General features: G+C 37.4%; 1 long non-coding RNA gene across 1 annotated transcript in view; it reads left to right on the top strand.

The window, feature by feature from the left end:
* Positions 1-18,703, top strand: part of LOC311069944 — a 129,119-nt gene extending 110,416 nt beyond the window's left edge. The window contains exons 4-6 of the long non-coding RNA XR_014603583.1: positions 8,909-8,984; positions 9,293-9,414; positions 14,689-18,703. This is a non-coding gene — a long non-coding RNA (uncharacterized lncRNA). The remainder of the gene's footprint in view (positions 1-8,908; positions 8,985-9,292; positions 9,415-14,688) is intronic.
* Positions 18,704-20,484: the final 1,781 nt, after the last annotated feature.

Below are 20,484 nucleotides of genomic sequence, written 5' to 3'. Positions count from 1 at the left end.
ATGATAAACATTTTGTAAGCTTTATATTCTAATTGCTTTATATTCTAACACACGCAGAACACTTTTTGCAGAAGGTGTATTATTCAGCCTAAGGGTGGCGCTCTAATGTTAATTGGCAGACTTTAAGTACACACGACATGCGCATAGAATGCTATCTTAGAATTGCCTTTATGTAGTATTTATTGCCTTCAAATGTTGTTTTAGAATGTTACAAGTTGAGGAGGAATTCCAGTGAGGAAAAGAAAGTCTATTCTCATAACAAACATAAAACAAACACAACAGAACTATGTAAAGGCTATTCAAGTAAGCATGTTAAACTAAAGGATTTATAGTTTAATTAATTTGATTCGCTACTCCACATAAGACGAACAGACATGCCAACTAGTTAACTGACCTGATGCAGACTAATATACACATAGCTGAAGTGGATTGATATCGTCTTGGTCTGGAGGAAGGTTTACGTGAAGTAACGTGAAAATAAGCGGGGCAGTCTGAAATCTCCCACAATGGCTCTAAATTAGAATGTGCTGCAGTTCCATTTTTCACCACATATTTATATTGTGGGGCGCTGTAGAGCTGGGGAGGGCTTAGGCACCCTATGCCCCACTTATTAATAACACATGCCTCCCGAAGCCATACGTTAAATTTGAATACATCCTGTTCACTTTACAACTTAAAATAGTCTAGAAAATCCGAACACATTTTCTATTTTTTATTGATTTAGTTTATATAGGTCTATGTTTAGGATGAATATTTTGGGGCACTGCCCCACCTGCCCTTAAAGATGAGCCGCGGCTGCTTTCTGCCACTCCTTCTCCCCTTTATGATGTGATTGCTTACCTCAGCCATGAACGGTGTCAACTCGTAAAACAAATTTCATTAAAACAGATAGCTATATATCTGTTCCCCAAATGGGGTTTAAGCAAATGCAGTTCATATGGAGCAATCATTAAAAAAAAACTTACTGGCGGGAACTTTGTGGCAATGTACTACCGATGTACTACCAAGAGCCATTAAGCCCATCTCATTACTGCCCTCCCAATGACTGTGTAATGACCTGCAATCATTTGTAAGTGAATAACTATTAAAAGCCCTGGCAGCTGGGAGAATGCTTTTAAAGTCAAATTAAAACACATGGGAGGTAGCCTCTTCCATGCATAATATGTATCTATAGACACATAACAGGCTCCCCATACTTTTTTCACTACCAAGGATATTTCATCTCCAAAGAGACAGAGATATAAAGAGGGACTGGAATTTAAAGAGGTGTCTCGTCGACATGCTCTTGTTTCAGGCGCTATGATTGAATTTTACGGTCTTTGGTGTGATTGTGGCCTCCAATGATGGGCCGTTGTGTGTGTGTGTGTCTAAGCCCTTTAGGATGTGCGTAGGCACAGCTGTGGTCCTTGGAGTGAGCAGACCGTCACTAGTGCATTGTTCTGTCGCCATCATGCGTGAAGGGGACCAATCAGAGGCTTTTATTTTCCTTACTTGCTTTGTGAATAGATAATTACTTCTGCAATAGATTTTTATAAACTTTGGATGACTTTTAACTTTCTCAACAGAGACTGCAAGCTCAAACCCTCCAGGTTTAAGATTCTGTGTTGAACACAAACAATAAGAGTTCTGAGAGGAGGTATTGATCAGTAGTCACGTGGTATACAATATATGTTTTTACAAATCTAATCATAGAAAATGAAGACCAGCACCTTTCTGTTTGACAGTAGGGGTTACTGACGCTGAAAGAACGTCCCTGTACCATGTACTTAAACCCCTTTTACAGATTTCTAGAAACCACTTGTTCAATATATGACCCGACAGGCGAAGGCCTACCTCATATGGAACAACAAAGAGAGAGACACATCATCCTCTACTATTTTTGAAGAAATTTGAAAACTTTTAGCCTTGAATTCTTCTATCTAACTAACTAATGTCTTCTCTCTCTTTCTGTTTCTCTATATATTTATGTAACTAATTAACTCATTTAAATTTTCTTTAATTTAAAAAAAATATATATTTTTTAATTGTATTTTATCAAAAATACAATTAAAAAATACATTTGTATAATATGATATATTTGATATATTTGTATAATACAAATACAAATATATCAAATTAAATGACTTAATTATATTTTACGTTTAATAATAATAATAATAATAATAATAATAATAATAATAATATATTGTAATGTATGTGTAAGTATAAAAGTTATTTATATTGATAGTATAATTTAAATGTGTATTCATCTTAATATATATTGTAATCAATTACTTACTTTACATTTAAATAATACATATTTAATATATTTCCATGATGTTGTGTGAATGCTGATGTGTGAATAAAAAAAAAAAAAAAATATATATATATATATATATATATATATATATATATATATATATATATATGAATAGTATGACTTTCTGCTCTGATTTAAGACATATTTAAGGCCTTATTTTGTTTAAAGGTGAATTAAGACTTTTAAAGACCCACAGAAACCCTGTCATTTCGAATGCTAACACACACACACACACACACACACACACACACACACACACACACACATATATATATATATATATATATATATAAAAATTATATCATTGATATCATAAACAATGACACTCTCTATGACACTGACAAAGGCATCCTTCTTACAATAAAAACCTGTAAACACAAACACACAATTAAGACAACATATTATTATTATTATGCTCATTGACTTACTGCCATCATATCCATCGTTTTCGAACAAGCACTAGTAACATCCGGAAGTGAATAGAATAGAATAGAATATACTTTATTGTCCCCTAGGGGAAATTTGTCATGGACTCAAAAGTGCATAGTGCATAGAAGCAGCTGCCATTACAGACAATAAATACACATTAAAAAATACAAATAACAGCTGAAAAAACCGTACACATAAATGAACTTGTACATGCGAATTAACACCAATCAGTATGGCTTACACATACAGTATGTGACGTCAAAATACGTGACGTTACCTTGCTACAGTCTGCAGTGAGAGGTGTCTTGACTGTTGGCCCTGTCCCAAATGGCACACTTCATAAGCACTTACGGTCTTGTGGACTTACAGTGGCTGCTGCATGCACGTGTCTGTTAAGTCCATGAGACCGTAGGGCAGGGGTGTCCAAAGTCAGTCCTGGAGGGCCACTATCCTGCAGAGTTTAACTCCAACACCTGTCTGGGAGTTTCTAGTATGCCTTGTGAGACCATGATTATATGGTTCAGGTGTGTTTGGTTGGAGCTAAACTTTGCAGGACAGTTGCCCTCCAGGAACAGGATTGGACACCCCTGCTGTAGGGTGTCCCATTTGTCATTTTAGGTTTCAAACTCCCCCTTTGTGGTCGATATGCGTCTTCAATGCGCACTTTTGCCGAGCCCGAACTGAAGAGAGCTCCGCAGCAGACTTCTACCCGACAGTCAAAGCAGCCTTACGTCACGAAAGTGCAGACTCATAGGAAGACCACAAGTGTTTAGGGTGCCATTTGGGACAGGAACATTGAGTGTCAGCTGGTTTTGAAGCTTTGAGATGTTGTAACCATCACCCACCACAAGGTGGACAACCATGTATGTATATACGTATTTATATAGTCTTTTTATAGACGTCAAATTTGATAATATCAGGGTTTAATATTTTAAGGCTGTAACAATTTGATTTGACCTATATTGCAAACGTTGACCCTTTTAAAAAACTGATTCAAAGCAATAAAACAAAGTTGCTCAGCTCCTCCTCAACTTTAAATCCCCCCTCATTTCCCAGTCTGATCAAGATTTCTCTTTGAGGACTTGATATGCTCCTGTATCTGAACGGCACCACAGAGGGTGGAACGACAGGAAAGAGTGAGGAGAGAAAGCAGGAGGAGGGAAGAAAATGTTCTGTGTTTTGGTGTCACTGGGGGCTACGTGCTTTTTATATGTCCCAGTAGAGAAGAGAGAAGACGCATGTAAAGGAGTAGAGATGGAGAGAGAGAGATAGAGGGATTCTCTGGAGGGGGATCTAAGGCTGTGTCCGCCACCGCCACCTTAAGCCACCATCCTCCTGTTGGTTTTAATTCACTTCCACAGGAAATCTAGATCCGCTTCCCTACAACACAAAGCTAGCTTATCTGTTTCTTCCTATCCTGTAGAATCAGTTCTCCAGGGATATGTATGTTTGTGTGGGTCAGGTTTTGGCTGCATTCTGGGGACCCCACAAAGTAAAGCCTGCAATCACCTACTGTACATTGTGGGGGGCAGCCAGAGAGAAAATATATAATTTAGCAAACATAATAAATAATGACAAAATTGCAATAGTTTTATTTCATTTTATTTTTATTTTTGCAGTTAGAAATATAATGCCTTGAAATTATATTCATCATGATGTTACAGATTTAATAATAATAATAATAATAATAATAATAATATATCTTATGTTGTATATCTAGTGTGTAAATATAATGGGAATTCTTATTAGCTAGCTATGTGTGTGTAATGTTATACCTTTTTCAGCCTCTCTCTCTCTCTGTGTGTCTCTCTCTCTCTTTTTCTGTTGTTACCACATATACATAGCAATGACCTAGCGCTCACTATGCAGACACCATGCTGTGAATTCCATCTAACCAGAGAAACAAGAGGAAATTGTTATGCAAATGAAAATGCACTGGCTATTCTAGAAAGGTTGTAATGTTTGTGTGTGTGTGATTGTATTTGTGTGCTTATATGTTAGAGTAATTCAGGGAGTAAAATAAATGCAGAGAGAGTGAATATACCAGGAGTGTGTTTCAGAAGCATTATCATTCAACATGGATTGTTAATACAAGAAATAAGCATATATATTTCCTGGTGTGAGGATTTTCAAAGCTGAAGTCTCATTTGTAATCTTTGTGTTATACACAGCTTTCCCATTTTTTAAAGTGACAGCATCTGATAAGAGCTGATTGTGAAAGGTGAAAGGTGAAGTGTGTCATTTCTGCTCCATTAGCATCACCAAGCAGGGTTGCAAAAATAATGTTTTCAAACTCATTTCCTAAATACTCCTCCTGTCTGCTATTGGTCAGCCAAACAAATAGCCCCGCCCCAAACTCCCTGCTGAAACTGAGCAATGTTTTGATAGCATCACAGTTTACACTGATCTTCAAATCTTAAAGTTTTTTTTAAATTTTTTTTAAAGAAAATTATATTTTCAGGCCATCCTTAAAAATATTCTTGTTTGCCGTAACCCGACCGACCCTGTAAATTTAGTACCGACCCAATTATTATTATTTTTCCCCTTTTAGTCCGACCGACTTGCCGGTTGTAAAATGCGTTAAGACCGACCGATTTTTTTTTTAACTCTTCAAACAACTAATACAAATGCAATAAAATAATATTAGTTATTAAGTATTGTGAATATAAATTGCCTAGACCTACATACAAACATAAGCTACGTTCTTTCTTTTAAATAAAAACCCGTGGCGCGTCATCTATGATTATGTTTGCACCATTGGTTTACGCATCACATACGGCCTGTAGGCTAAGTTCGCTTCGTTTCATTCACTGTCAATTGTTCGCGCTTGGTAATGATGGCTGCGGCTTTACTCTAAAGATTATTTCATTTTTATATGTTGTTGAATATGGTTTATTAAAAAATAAACATGTGAGAGCGTGTTATAGGCTATATGTAATGTTTTAGTCAGATATGACGACGCTACTGCAACACGCATCGCCGCAGATGAGAAGCTGAGCATCAACGTGCTATCGCAAATCAAAGTGAAAGTAAGACGCTTAACACACAATCATCTTCATTAAATGTAAAGAAACGAAATGATCTTACCAGGGCTGTTTCCGCTTTCTCTTATTGCGGGCTTTGATTCAGAAATTTTAGCTGATGATCAATAAAATAATGTATCTCATAACTGTTGCTTTCGGTGATGTGCACTCCATTAAATCTATAGCGGGAATTGAAGATCGGATTTATATCCGCAAAAAAAACCACACACATTTGTATATGTAACCAGGTGTAAATAGAATCGTTTTGATAAATCAGATTGCAATCCGATCTGAGAAAACGCATGAAGTGGCCTGGTGTGAACAGCCCCTAGACATCGGTGAAAAATGTCCCTTTTTTTCATTTTTTTTGCTGTTACTGCAAACCAAAATATTTTTAAGGATGGCCTCATTAATACTTTCAGTGACAGCATTTTTTTCTTTATTACAAAAACATTTTGTTTCAAATAATTGCTCTTTAAAATTTCTGTTCATCAAAGAATCCTGAAAAGAAAGCCTGTTTTCTACATTAATAATTAGAAGAAATGTTTTCTGAAAGATCATGTAACACTGAAGACTGGAATAATAGCTGCTTAAAATTGGATTAACACCAACACAGGACCAGCACAGGATTAAGTTATATTTAAAATATATTAAAATAGAAAACATTTATTTGTAATAAAAAAAAAAACACACACAATCAAATGAATGTAGCCTTCGTTAACAAAAGAGACTTCTTTCAAGTATTGTAAAATCTTACGGACCACCAACTTTTGAACAGTAGAGTACATTACATTAGTATACTGTACGGTAGTGCACATACCTGTACTATATTAGCGTAGCTTTAAATTTTTTGTATTACTATTTTTTCTTTTTTTAAAGAATACAGAAAACTACACACTTTAAATACTTCCTTTCATTGGAAGCTTCATGATTTCAGCACCTCAGCACAAAATCCAGCCTCAGTGATTCAGCGAAGCAGGATGGAGGTTTTCTCTCGGGTGGTTGGAGTGATTGTTCCCTTGTTTGAGTGTTTATAGGCAGGAGGATGTAGTCCTCAGTGTTACTGCCTAATAAAAAAAGCTTGCATGCTGTGTGATTAAATAACAGGGATGGCAGTAAAGAGAAAAGACATAATGATGGTTACATGCAGGTCAGTTACAATTTAATTGTCATTGCACTTCATTGCGAACGTATCAATTCGCTGCTGCTTAGCTGAGCAGAAAACAATGCTTTAGCACATAGAGGGAGTCCTGCTGACTGCCTGTCAATTTACCCAGTCTCATCCTTGTTTTATTTGTCTCCTCTCTTCTTTAAGAAAACAAGTTGAATTTTTCCTATACTGTAGATGGAGTAAACTAAAGCCACTGGTCTCTTTGGTTGTCACTCCACCTTGTTTAACACTACTTTTGAGAAACATACAGTATAATAGCTTGAAATAATGTGCTATCCTAAATGGATTTGAATTGTATAATTTATTTAGAGTAGACGTTGATAACTTCTCTGATTGGGGCTTTTGGAATAACAGTGCAATGGTTTTGCTCTGGTGTGGTTGACACTTAACAGATTTTTTTTTTTTTCTTCTGTTGACATATTTTGTTTTTGTGGCTGTAAATTGCATCAGGTTGCATCAGGGTTAGCCATACTTAGAGCAATGTTGATTCCTTTTTTTTGTGTCTGTCCAAATCCTTTTATGAGTGGGTCTCTAAATGGCACAATCCACACTAGCTCCAAAGAAGATAATACACTGGTCGAGTCTGCACACTCCAAACAGTCTCCCCACTGAGCTATCTTAAAGTCCATAAGTCTTAGTCAAATGTCACGACATGACTGATGCATTTTTAAAAAGGGAGCCGTTGAAGATAATCAAAGTGCGGGCCTAGTGTGCTTGTTAGGGCTCCCTCTGTCTGTCCGGTTCCTCTGAAGTCTGTTCGGACTGCTTCTGTTTACATTTCTCAGCTCGTCGCCTGTGACAGTCCACATATGGTCATTTATCAAAGATCTGAGCTTCACAAGAAGCTGTTTTTGTGAAGCTGTCAGCTCAGATATAGCCAGTGATAGCTCTGTAGACTTTATTGTACAAACTTGTCAGAATTCCCATCAGACTCGCAATCGCAGCCAGCCATGTAGTACCCCCCCTTCCATCTCTACCCCAATGATTTGTGTTCAGATGAAAAACCCAAACCATCCCAATAAAGTTTTGGCAACGATGGCCCGGTTTAATTGGCAGGCAATTGACGCGCCAATAGACTGTCATCCTGGGGGTCAAGAGTAATTTATTGAGACGCTAACTGCCTTTTTTTTTTTCGGGCCGCCGTTCCATATTGAAATTCCCATCCAGACTGTATTACACGAGAAGATGATGACTTAATCCCCTGTTAATTAGAATAACATTTCCAGCAGCTGAGGCTTAGCTGTTAATGCGAGGGCTGCAGGCCGCTCAGGAAAGACCGGCCGGCCGGCCCCAGAGTGGGAAGCTTGGCCTGGGCTCAGAGATCCAGGCAGCGGGGGCAACTCTCCACACCTCCAGCGGATGAGTGGTGGAAAGCTGTTAAATCCGCCGCTGATGACTCTCTCGTCGGCTAATAAGCTCATGTTTATTGGCAGGCTCTGTCCTTCAGTGGCCTATTTTCAGCAGCAAATGGAAATATGTAATAGAAACACAGAATCCTCATATGGTAGTGCAATATTTTTAATAAGCTAATTTTCCATTGTGACAGAAATGTATTATTATTTTTTTTAGAATAGATAAAGCATGTTGAACTTCCACCTCAAAAAAAATAAAAAAACTATCTATCTATCTATCTATCTATCTATCTATCTATCTATCTATCTATCTATCTATCTATCTATCTATCTATCTATCTATCTATCTATCTGTCTGTCTGTCTATCTGTCTGTCTGTCTGTCTGTCTGTCTGTCTGTCCGTCCATCCGTCCCCCTCACACAATTTCTGCAGTAACCTAGAAATAGCATTTGTTCTTCATTTAATGTCAAAATGTATTTCTATAATATTTTCTTAAAATGGTTTATTTCCGGATATAAATCCCATATTTTCAGTGTGGTCTCATGCTTTTAGACCTTCCTGTAAATAGACAGACCGTAAAGTACAGGTTTAATGCAAGATTAAAATACTTTTCTTTTCTTTTTTTTCTGCAAGGTGCTTTTGCAGCGATTAACTGCCAGCTTCACCTTCGGACAGAGTGCAGAAGTGAAACCGGAAATGGCAGTGCCAGGTTTGCCCTGTTCTGTTTCTATCCCAGTATTAATCCAGCAGGCTCTCTACTCTTTAAGAAAGACCTCATTACCAGCCTCATTGATTGTGCTTCCTGCATCAACGACCACAGCTTCTTTTACCACACCAGCAGAGAGAGAGAGAGAGAGAGAGAGGAGGCTTAGCCCAGTGCATCTGTGTGTCCTGCATTATGGGTAGGGAGGTAAGCAGTAGGCAGGAGGTTTATGGTGCTGTAATTGGTAGTTAGTGTGATATTTGTAAGACAAATAGAGCTATATGTGTGATTCCTACTCTCTCTCTTCTCTCTAGTCTTTACAGCCACCAAAGGGCCTCATTATAGCCCACCGCAGCCCAGGCCTCACTGCACCACACACACAGAGGGCTGGAAGTTGTGTGTGACAGTGTGGCTGCCAAGACTGATAGATGATACAGTAAGTGTGGTATTCATTGAGAGAGGACCCTGGCGGTCAGGGGAATGAAACGGCTCTTCATTACAGCACACCCGATGGACGTTTTACACTCACACTGTGCACTGCGGGACTGACCGAGTTTACCATGGTCACTCATGCATATACAGGGTTCAGAATTAACTTTTTTTTTTTTTTTTGCAAAACTTGCCATTGGCGAGAAAATACTGGGGAGAGAAACGGCCATCTTCTGACATCATGTCTAAATTGAAATAAAGCTGAAATAAAATAAAAATATTAGATGAAAAAAAAAATTGTCTTGGCAGCTAACTGAAATAAATAAGTTGAAGAACTAACATTTCTTAACCTAAAACTGAAAAAATAAAAATAAATAAATAAATAACAAACTAAATCTTACTTTAAAATGAAAGGTAAATAAAACATTTTAATAAATACTATAATAGCGTATAAATAGTACTTTGGACAGTAGTCTAACATGGATGCGTAATAAACTGACGTTCCTGCTACTTGATAAATATTCAGTATTTGTTCCATTAAAATGAACTGCAGTGAGGTGCAGTTAGCAGTGAGAACTCACTTTCTTTCATCCCTTTCTGAACCAGCTGCTGTTTATTCGCAGACGTGTGCTCATGTGTGCGCGCCCGTCCCCTCCTTTAAAGGAGCTGGAGCGGGCCGCAGGGTAGATTACCGCTGAAATCACGACTTGTTCTCTCACTGTCGGCTACCAAGTGTGAACACACTTCAGCTCTGGGAAGAGAGGGAGAAAAAAGACGAAGAGAAATATAGAGCCAAAGCATCTGAAACTATATATATATATATATATATATATATGTGTGTATATGTGTGTGTGTATGTATATATATATATGTGTGTGTGTGTGTGTGTGTGTGTGTGTGTGTAAACACAAGCCTCTGTTCTCTAGTACAATTAATTGCAACTGTAAAACAGTAAATGATCTGAGAGGAGTAAATAAGGTGTTTTTTCTTTTTGTTTTCATTAAAAACAGCATCAGCACTCAGTCTTTTTGCCGTCATGCCAGCATTCAGGAGTCGTATTCCTGGATGCACAAACAGTGTGTAATTATCCCAGCCTCCCTGCTGTTCTCTCTCTCTCTCTCTCTCTCTCATTCGGTCTCTGCATATCCCACACTGGAGAGACCGAGACCCAAGATGATTCTCTCTCTCTCTCTCTCTCTCTCTCTCTCTCTCTCTCTCTCTCTCACTGTCGCTGTCACACAAGAGGAAAAGAGCTCCTCTCTTCATTACAGAAGGACCTGATCCAACTTGAAAGATGCAGCCATTATTCTTGACTGTCTGGACTCCCCCCTATCTTCCCTGTCACTGGCTTATTGTTTGGCCTCCTGGGGTTGCATTTTAAACCTGCACTGTCGCTCTAGCCCAGAATGAGGGTTTCATCGACTACTCATAATGTCTGCATGCTGTTAGAGGAAATTCTGGGAAAAAAAAAAACATGTAAATTGTTTTATGCAAAAATAATGACATTTGCTTCATAATGCAGAGGGAGTGATGCATGTGTGTGCTTATAGTGCAGAGGTGTGATGCAAAGGAACGTTATGACAAATGCAAATAAGAAAAACAAAATGATCACATTTGCACAGTAGTCCGAAGCCAGTTTATGAAAAAAAAAAAAAAAGTTTTCAGTTTCTGCAATTCTAATTACCTTGAACTTTTTGTAACCGTAAATATTCATTGATATGATTTGATAGTTCAAAGCCACCTGGTTGCCTCATGCTATAAGCAAAAACTAAAAAAAAAAAAAAAAAAAAAAAAATCACGTTAGCTGTGGTCATTTCACATAAGTAAAGGCAGTTGAGCTATTCAATGCAGTTCAGTCCATTTCAAACATTTTAATAGTAAATTTCATAAACCTTGTGAATATTAATGCATTTTCAACCACATGTGCTCATGGTCTATGATGAGGTGTTTGGCAGACTTGAGTAAATCTTCCAGATGTGTGTTTACTGGAACCCTGAAAGAGAACATACTTAAGTAGAAGTCACTAGACATTTTGAGTTTAGGCAAGAATTAGTTTGTTGCAATATGTAGTTCTATCTCAATTTTGGGATAGAGAATTGATTTAAAAAAAATAAAATAATAATGATAATAATAACAAGCAGCATTATTATTATTATTGGTAATAATAATAGTATTATATGTAATAGTAGTAATAGTGATTTTGATTATTTCTTTCTTTTAGAAATTTTCACTATTTACCTACAACATAGTTCCATCCTTTTAATATCTAAATGTTGCTGAATTTCCAATAACATGTTTTTCAACTAGGCTGCAGTCCCACCCACATTATTCTCCATTTACATTTTTTTTCTTTCTTTTCTTCATTTTCCCCCCTTTAGGACAGCAAGTGAGTGTTGCAGTTCATTTGAAACGATTGTCACTGGAATTGGTTTTTCAAGGCACTGAGAGAGTGATGGCCCCAGTCATTATGTCTCTGCCCGCTTAGCATGCTGGTAATTAGGGACTGAGAGAGAGAGAGAGAGGGCAAGTGAGAGAGAGAATGAGAGGAGAGGCTGCCACTCTGGTTCACAAGGGTGAAAGAGACTTTATTAAGAGTCAGAGACAGATCACAACTGCTAAGTGACCCACCAAGGTCAGGATCAAGGGCAGACTTTGTAATTAGTATGCTTTTCTAGAAGGAAGGCTACAGTGCCATTGTTCTGCCACAATCAAATTAGCCCCTCCACTGTGGACCCTGTATCATGACCTCAGGGCCTGGACAGCTTCTTCTGACAGAATAGCAATGATACAAGAGAATATGTACTCTGGCTTCGTAATGGATTTCTGATTAATTTATTTATTTGTAACTAGGATATCAGACTAGACTAGGCCAGTACTTCCCAATCTTTTTCGTGTTATATTACCCCACGGTCCATTTAGTGAGGCTCAGGTAGCCCTTCATTGACACCGAGCCACAAATGTTCCTTTAAACACATACTTGGTTTTAACATATTTCAAAATAAAACATGGTGAATGATACAATCTTTGGCATGGAATACCCTTGTTTGTATACATACTTCACAGTTTGAATGCTCCTGTATCCATTACATTATTTACAAGATCTGAGGTAAATTGTCCATAGTGTTTTTCATTATGACAATTAAAGTCACTTAAAATTATATTCAAACCCACAAATAAAACTATTTTAATATGCAAAACATAATCAGTAGCCCACTTTAGCTGTCAGCCGCAATGTTGCAGAAATAGAAACCATTCCAAAAATAGAATCCCTGTTCGCTCGTCACGCATCACTGTCGCGACTGGTTAGAACAAAAACTGGAAAAGAAAAAAACAAAACAATGAAAACATGCATTTTATCACGTTGTGGCATTGCTGGTTAGGGCACGCATAAACACCTGGTTAGGGCACGCATAAACTTGATTTTCTCAAAAAATCACACTTGTGCATACATGTTGGTCACATATGCAAATTCTGAATCAACATGCTCTAATGCTAAATTTATATATATTGTAATCATTATGTTCACAACTTGTAATAATTACTTCAGAGCTCGCTGTTTCTGTCTAAAATGAATACATTGTTCGCTAACTGCGTGATCTGTATCTGTACTTGGACACAGTCACCTCTGATAACAGATCACTCGAAACTGTAATGTAGACACACATGCATTTTCTGTAAAGCTGCTTTGAAACAATATATTGTGAAAAGCGCTATACAAATAAATTTGAATTGAATATTATTGTTGCACAATTTGTGCTGAACACAGTGTAATCAGACTTTAGCCAGTAAAATGTTATAAGTTACTGAAATAAGCACAAATGTCTGGGCATGAGAAAACATCTCCTTGGTCTTAAAAAATCCTCAGATTTTAGAAGTTTAAAGTGGTCATTATTACGATAAACTAATAGCAATAAGTACTGTTGCAGAAGACTGTTGGAGACTTACCAAATAGCTTCCTCTCTTTTTAATAAGGCACTTCAGCTTGTTTGTCTACAGTTGAGTGGACAGTAGCAGAGAAACGTTCTCTGAGAAAGACCTAACCGCAAATATATTTATAAATGAAACCCAGATGAGATGTTTAACAAAAGTACTCAAACTAATTTGCACTCTTTGTACGGTGGAATTTAAATACCACAGAAGCTCAAGTATGAAATATCACCAATACAAGCAGAATACTCTGTCATTTGTACACATTTTAATGAGGAGTTACGACATACAGGTACCAAAGACAAAAGTTTAACAAAGCAAAATCTGAAAACAAGTACCCCCAGGAACCTGCTTAAGGACCCCCTGGGGTACATGTACTGTAAGCCTGGATGGAAATTACTTGGTTAGAATGCTATCGTTCATTCTAGCTCTGAAAAATTGTTGGATTGTTTTTTTGTTTTTGTTTCCTCTGGGTTACATGGCTTCAGTTCGTTCGGTCGTTCTTATCTTTCTTAGGAAGAGCATTGAGCTTGTATCTGAGACCTTTTAAGGCCTGTTCACACCAAGACTGAAAACTATAAAGATAACAAGAAAGTAACGGAGTAATCAATTGGTTAACCTGTTAACTGTCACCCATCTTTTTGAGCAGATCTGAACTTAAATGGCTGTTTCATGATTGCTTTGGAATGTAGACAAATGGTTGGTCTTAGATTATTGCAGAAGTGAAAGCACTTTTGAAAAGCTACAGTACATGTAAAAAAAAGTTATAGAAGTTTAAGTTGACTGTAAACAAATCTACTGAACTAAACGTTTTCACAGGATTTGATTGATATCCAATTCATGATGATTACCAATTCAACTGGGGGAAAAAGAGAATAAAAAAGTGCGGCACGAGTCTTGCTACTGGGACACTGACAGTTAACTTTACCACTGCCTGCTTATCTATAAAAAGTTGTCATGTGCCCCATCTCTCTATTCACAATTCCCAAAAAGGGCTCCTTACACTCTCTCTCTCTCTCTCTCTCTCACCCCAAGGACAATAACTATAACGATCAAGCTATAATAATTATTCTAATTCTATGTGAATAGGGAAGTCCACTCTACAACTAGAACAATAATGACACAGAGGAACAACATCTTTGAAATCACTTTTAGAAAAAAAAAAAAAAAAAAATTATCAGCTGCTTAATGATAAAAACATTGACAGCCAATCAGAATCCACCTGACGTTAAGGAGCTTGAGCATTTAAAGAGGCATGATGATATAAATGTATTGCATTTATATTAAATAGACCGTTATTGCCAATTGGTGTGGATGCTAACAAAGGTTTTCTGTCTTTCTCTCTCTTTCACAGTAGACCTCAATATTGAAATTCCATAGCACACATCTCTGGGCACACTATCCTCTTCTTCTGTGTCATAAACCATCACACTTCTAGATGAATTAGAAACATCAGCTTCGGCACAATCAACACAGCGAACGACAGAGAGATGAACTCAAGACGCTGGCAGCGTTACTGCAACCCTGACGGCAGATACCCATCTTCACTCAGCCACTTCCTCCACACACACACACACACACACATACACATACACACACACACACACACACACACTGCATTAAAACGCTCCGTTCTCTCCCTCCAGCATCCTTCCCATTAATTCTCTCCCTTTCAGCCTCTTGCGTTTGTCTGATTTAACAAGATAAGATTTGAGATCTGATGTTGGCTGTTCCTAATGTACCATGGTGTCCACAATGGGAGCTGCACCCCAGCCTCTGAGAGAGGCATAAATCGACTATTCAGTGGGAATTGGGGGGAGATAATTAGATATGCAGCATAACAATTTTACAGCCCTAGCCTCAGAAATTGAAATAGTGGAGATTAATGTATCATACATTATACACTGTCCATCGAAATCAGCTCTAATATACTGAGCAGGCTTGCATAACATGAATAAGACTTTCTTAGAAGTGCTCCTAAGGCCAGCCTGACCTCGGTAATTGATTCAGATCTCTACGCTCCTGTCGAGTAGTCTTACCAGAAAGCTCCTGAGGAAAAATAATCTCCTATTGTGCGATTCTGATTTAGATCATTGCAGATAATTCAGCGCCAGTGACCGCAGATATGAGAGAGTGTACTACGAGTGAATTCGAAAGGAAAATCATAAAAGAGGGAATATTTTAGTTAAAATGTAGGTGTTAAATGTGCTAATGTGCTGTTAAATTGGAATTTTAATGTTGTCAGTTTTGGGGGATGATAGTTTACTAAGGAGTTGTTTAGGTTGAGCTGTAGGTGATGATTGTTCTTTAGATCAGTGTCTTCTTTCTTGCTCTTCCAGCTAACACTATATGTCACTATACTTTATTTCATAGGACGTTTAGAAAAGGTTACTTGTAATATGTTAACGTGTCATTGCTAGCTTGTAGCTAATTAGAACAGATTCATTAAGAGTTGGTTTGACATTTATAATTTTAGTGGATTTAATCAATTCCATTATTTAATCAGTTCCATTATTCCATTAATTGATTATGTATTCTCCCAATTCCTAATATGTTATGTATCCACTGATATTTGAGTAATGCGTGTATCCTTAATTTGAATTTAGTTTGATTTGAGACTGCAAACAGGAGGCAGAATCTAAATTTGAAATTTAAGTGGAATTAAAATGAATTTAAACTGATTGCGCAATAAAACATAATTTGCCACTTTATTTACAAAATATTAATCTCCAATGCGCGTTCACGCAACAGTCTGTTCTCATGTCAACACAGAATTCATGCGTCGTGGTGCTCTCATAAACACAAGTTGGAGATTAATATTTTGTAAATAAAGTGATAAATAAAGATGAACGAGTCTTACGGGTTTGGAATGATATGAGAGTAATTAATTACAATTTTCATTTTTTGATGAACTAAGCCTTTAAATGTTTAGTTAAAGGAATAGTTCACCCAAAAATAAACTTTTTATTTATTCATTTATAAATAAAATGACTTACTTTCTTCTCTGTAAAATGGAAGATGTTAGGCAGAATGTCAGCCTCAGTCACCATTCTTATTCATTGCATGCAATAAAAGTGAATGGTGACCCAGTCCGTCAGTCCCAAACATGCTACCAAACATGTCATTTTTTTTGTTTCACAGAAAGCCATACAGGTTTAGAATCTGGTCAGAGAGGAGAGCACAATGCAACACGAGACATGATTTTGCATCACATGTAAAATCTTTACTTTTTATCTTTTAATTGCTCATCATAACTGTTTATTGAGCATACTTACCATAGCATACCTCCACTGTCTCACTCCCTCCTGCTGCTTGCATCTTTTTTGCAGTCTCTCTCTTTCTCTTTCTGTCTTTTTCTGAGTCTTAGTGATCACTGATTGGTGAGCCCCTGGTTTTGATTAACTTCACTCTCTTTGAAATCAGACAGCAGGCACATATCTGGGGGCATCACGCAGAATACATGGGTTAAAAAGCTTACAGAAAAGGATCAGGTTTCTAGCTTAATACAAATCAATTCAATGAGACTGGTTAGAAAATAAGTCATAGTGTTGGTTTCAGAGTGATTTGCCATTATGCCATTATGGCTAATTTTATTCGTTTTTACATTTCTTGCTCTATGATTTTTAGAGATGGGCATCTAAATGATTCATAACTGTATTCTGTCATTATGTCAACATGGACAAAGCGCAGAAGAGAAAAGAAAAAACATTTTACTCAAAATGTAAATAGGCTGTGCCATTATTGATTTCTTTACTGTCATTTCTGATCAACTTCTTTAAAAAAATTAAAATAAAATCTTACTGACCCCAAACTGTTGAATGGTAGTATATTTTTAAAGTGCCCCTATTATGCTATTTTAAAGTTTACTAATTTTGTTTTGGAGGTCTCCTACAACACGTTTACATGCATCAAAGTAAAAAAATATATTAAAAAAATCATAATATCCATTGCACATCACCACATTGTCCAATGATTCCCAAACGACTCGATGGATGAATCAATCTCTTTAAATCTCTCCTTTCCACGAGCTTGCTCTCCTCTGATTGGCCAGATGGCACAGTCTGTTGTGATTGGTCTACCAGCGCGTTGGAAACTAACGCCCATTGCCATAACTGCAGTCCTCAGCGATTGTACGTACTGTAAAGACAATGACGTCGATTTTACCATATCAATCTGAGCGTGAGTCTGATGAAACATTGAAGAACTTATTCAACCCGAACCTCCATCGCAAGGACGACTTGATCAGGACGTTTCTCAGTGAAACGCTACTCAGTTTGAGGTACAGATGTTAATTCCTCATAATTCCACTGTTAAAAAAAATAAAAATAAAAAAATAAATTTTGTTACATCATCACTAGTACATTATTAATGCTATATAATTGTTAGCACTTTTAAATCCATTATGATTTTTCCAGTACTGCCACTCTTGCATTTCCCCTGTTACTCACATTATCTACTCAATTATTACATCAGCAGCACCAGTTGCGCCCATTATCTTTACAATAGTCCTGTTAATATTTATATGTTAGAAGAACATATTACATAACATAAATATCCAGCTGTGTCTTTAATATGACAACTAATACCGAGCCCATCAAATTGGTCCTCTTAACATAATGTTCGTATTTGTGAAATTTGTTAGGTTGGTAAGAATTCTAATCCTGGATGAAGAGGAAATGAGAGTTTATGTAATGTAACAATAGCACGGGCAATCTCCTCCATAATTTCCCTTGTCGTTGGTCATATCTTGCACATGGTGCCTTAGAGATGAGGAGATAAAACTGCTTCATTTCTCTAGGTAAATAGAGGAGGGGTCCGCTTCATCTTGTTCGACCAAAAGCAGAGCTGCGATCCCAGCGTTTTCGCCCCTCCTCTAGTGCTGACAGTTACCGCTCGCACTCCCTCACCTCCCCTCGAGCTTCCGTCTGTATCACACAAACAGTAGGAAACAGTTGATTTTCATTTGCTGTTGCTGGGCAATACGACGTGATGTCTTAACACTTGTAAATGAACACTCCTCCTCCCTCTAATCTGTCACTTTAATGTGCCATAGATTTTATTTCTGACGTTGCGATATTATATTCTTAATAACAATAATCAACTGCATGTGTTGTTGTTTTTTCTCGCAGAAATTAAATCCTGACACAGAGCAGGACTAATAAAAGATGTAGCTGGAGGAAAAAGGAATAAATAAATATGACGAATCACAGCGACTGGGAATTTGTATTCAGATGCGAGAGACAATTACACAAAGAGTCAGAATGTATCAGGCTCTCCGCAGATCTGTAATAGCTGTGCTGCGGGCCTGCTTGTATCCTGCTTAAATGGACTACGTGGGGTACGGTGTGCTGTGACTTACATTGTCCAATACAGTCAAGGCTGATAATAGACACGCAAGTGCATACGGACTGTACACATGCATGTGTGGCTGTTAAAGATTCCTGCATAGGTTAACAACAGGTTTAGGATTAAACATGATACATCTGTTGTTGTGTTTTTTCATGTGCTGCATAGGACACACACTGAATTTAAAAGTCTTGCAGTACAATGAGGTCTAAAAGTCTGTGACCACTTGTGAAATTAATTCAGTGTTCCCTATACAATTACCATGAATTCTGAATTTAAATCATATATTTTTCAATGTTTTTATTTTTTCTATTTTTGGACCCAACTGTATTTATTTTTGTATTTTCTCCAGTTCGTTTACTAGTGTGTTGTTTGTGTGTTGGTTGGGTTTGTTTGGGCAACGGCTGCGGTTTTAAGGTAAGATATTGAGAAAGTGACCAAGAAAATAAAATTTCTCCCAGTTTTACAGACAAGGCTTAAGCTATTCCCAGACTAAAATGCATGTTTGAGCTGTTTTAACTGAAAGCAACTTGCACTGACATACTGTATCTTAAATATATCAATTTTATCTCAAGATGCACACCAGTAAGGTTTTTTTTTTTTTTTTTTGAAGACACGTTTATAAAAGCTATAAATGCCCTAATTGAACTAAGGCCTCATCCTGTCTGTGGAACCGTGGATTTGGTCAATAATAATAAATAAAAAAAGGTAACACTTTATTTTACAGTGTCCTTGTTACAAATGTTACATGCACTTACCATAGTAATAACAGTACATTATGCATTATTACATGCAACTAACCCTCAACCACATCCTAATTCTACCCTAATCCTAAAGTAAGTATATGTTGTTAATTAATATTATTCAGTATTTAAATGTATAATTACATTGTAACAATGAAACAATGATTTAAGCTAATGTTACAGTTAATAGAAACAACTAAACGTGTCCATGCCCCCTCAGTTTTTTAGTTTGGTTTAGACTTTTGGACCCCACAGTATTACAATGTAAATGTATTTTCAGCCATTATTCTTGGCTTTCATTATTCTATTTTTTTTTTTTTGTGGGGGGATTAACTATTTCGTTCACCTGAGATCAAGTATCCCAGCTATATTATTATTATTATTATTAATAAAAAAATAAAAAAGCCGGTGGACAAATAGGTCCCAGTGCTTCTCACATGTGACCACAAGCTTGGGCATGTGAGCTGCCTCTGCTCTCCTCTCTGGATGACAGATACATCAGGTCTGGGTTCAGCTGCAGGGCCTCAGGAGAGAGAGAGAGAGGGAGCACTCTCATCCTGCCCAGCGTTGAGAAGTGTGGCGCGGGGAGAGTTTCCAGTTCCACTGGGAGCACCGGCTGGTGCCTCGGCCATATGCTCTGGCCATGCGAGAAGCTGTTGTCTCAGACCTCTTTGGACCTCTCAAACTCAAGCCCACCACAACAACTAAACATTTTCCATTGTCCAGTTACATTTCCTTTGGTCTCTCCTCTGTGTCTCGTCTAGTCAGAGGACCATGGTGTAGGATGAACTCAGGCAGAGGACAAGATTAAAAACCGAACTCGGGTGACATGTAAGTCTTTGTTTTAGGGTTTATTATGAGCGCAGATGAAACACATGCGCGCACACGCTCGCACACACATGCTCATTGATAGGAGTACTGTATTTTTCATTATCAGACTCCGTATCATGCTGTGCCTCGCTCTGGTCTCAGAGTGTGTAGTTCAGGCCTGCATTATCTTGAGAGTAGATTTGCTCATATTTGCTGATGGCTTCTTTTTTAACAATGGTCCATCAGGCTGC

The sequence above is a fragment of the Abramis brama genome (assembly GCF_963993115.1).
Source record: "Abramis brama genome assembly, chromosome: 19".
Classification (NCBI taxonomy): Eukaryota; Metazoa; Chordata; class Actinopteri; order Cypriniformes; family Leuciscidae; genus Abramis; species Abramis brama.
This window is presented reverse-complemented; position numbering and strand designations above follow the sequence as displayed.